The sequence below is a fragment of the Arachis duranensis genome, chromosome 5 (genome assembly GCF_000817695.3).
Source record: "Arachis duranensis cultivar V14167 chromosome 5, aradu.V14167.gnm2.J7QH, whole genome shotgun sequence".
Taxonomy (NCBI): Eukaryota; Viridiplantae; Streptophyta; class Magnoliopsida; order Fabales; family Fabaceae; genus Arachis; species Arachis duranensis.
Window position 1 is genome coordinate 102884215 of NC_029776.3, and position 2109 is coordinate 102886323.

Sequence of the window (2109 nt, forward strand, 5' to 3'; positions counted from 1 at the left end):
AAATTTAATGAATTTTTTATTTAAAATATTTTATAATATAAAATTTTTTATGTTAAAGTTATACAGAGTTATATCTTCATTAATAATTTTTATTTTTGTATTTGTTTTGATTGACGGACTTAGTCTTCTTATATGATGTTTGTCCTTCTTTTTTTATTTTTAGTTGTTGTTGGAATTATTTCTTTCTTTCTTCTTCCTATCATATATTCTTGTGGAGACATATTTTTACTAAACTGTTGACTTGTATGCATTTTTTTATTTATTATCTTTTATTGTGTATTTTTTTTGTTCTATCTTTGTATTTATATTCTTCATCTGAAGATTTGGTTTAGATTTGTTTATTTTTTTTTTCTTAATCTCTTGATTTGTATGTTATCTAGACCTGATGATATTAATGATAGTAAAATTGGTTCCTATAATCAATGAAGAATTTAAATGAGCAATATAAATGATGTTTTGAATAAATAAAATTTTGTTGTATTACTTGTTTTATTTGTTGTAATAGGAGTTGAGTTTCGATATTTTTTATTGGGAGAAATGTCTTGGTAATAGTTAGCTGTTGAGAACATAGTCAAAATCATTTACTTTAACTTCAAATATAAGTGCGAAATTGTATAAATTTTTCAATTAGGATGGTGTTTGAGTGTCATTGCTATCTTAGAGTGTATAAATTTGATAAAATTCACTCGATTCGATCTAAAATAAGTCATAAAATAGTAGCTCATGAAGGACCCATTTTTAAAAAGATGTGTGGTTACAATATGGCTCATTGAAATTTCGGTATCCGATACTCTTCTTAGTTTCAAACCAAAGAAAATTTGTCGTTAGGAGATTGTAGGTTTTGAAATAGGTTAGAGTGAATTTAGAATTTTCAATGGAGTCGAGAATCATATCAATGGGAATTAGAAATACTAAATCAATTACAAGATACGTCAAGACTGGTTAAACTAACGTATGGCAACGAGATTAGAGTTATGTAGAAGTTTGACAGAAAAAGTATTTATTCTACTAACTCTTTTGTGTAGGTATTGCAGACAAAGACACTTATGGAGAATATAACAAGTTACAATTTCACTATAATTGTTTAGAAAGTCCTAGTTCCACCAAGAGTGAAGTTGTTTGCTACTTGGTTTGTTTTGATACATAGAGTGAATACTTAGAAAAGATTATTAGGATGATAATGTATGTGTACTATATAAGAAAGATGTTGAATAAGTTTACCACTTATTTTTTTGTTATGACTTTATTTGGCAGGTATGATGTGCATAGTTATCGAGTTTTGGAAGGCTATAGTATATTCCTGACACTTTGAAGGATCATTTTAAAAGTTAGATAGGAGTTCACAGTACAAAAAAAGAGCACAAAAAATAGTTAATAAATTTTTTTATTATTCTTTAAAACTTTTAGTTAGAACGGAATAGAAAAATATTTTAAAATAAAAAATTAGGTGTAGATGGAATCATTGACAATTCTCTTCAGAGTTACACAGAGACTAAAGTGGTATGAAATTTTTTTTTTGTTGATAGCAATATTAAAAATGACAATAAGATAAAGTAGTTAGTTCTTTTTATTCTTGTTGTTGTACTTTGTTTCTTGTTATTTCTTTTATAAAAAACAATTATGATACAAAAAATACACTTATAATAAAGTGATGAGTACAAAATAGTAAAAGTAAGAAAAAGAGCAATACTAAAAAATTAATATCGATTTCAGTTAATACTATAATAAATTGTCAAATAAATCTAATATGAAGTCTACTAAAAATAAATTTCTACTGAATTTGAATTTTAAATATTTTTTCTAATTGAAGTTCGGATATTGTTTATTTTAAGAATTTTAGAATTTTTTTATGATGAATAACTGTAATATTGGTTGTGCAACATTGATTCTTCAAAATTTTCTTAACACGGACCGAATAAATATTTAATTATTTATAAAAAATATTAGATAGTCGATATATTTTTTTACTTTTATCTTATATTTAAACTAATATTAATTATTATTTTGTTCATTAAAAATTTTGATCTTTTATTATTTTCTTGATTACTTATAAATCCAAGAGAGCCACCCATGTCCCACGTAACCCCATTTCTACATAAATAGCAAACA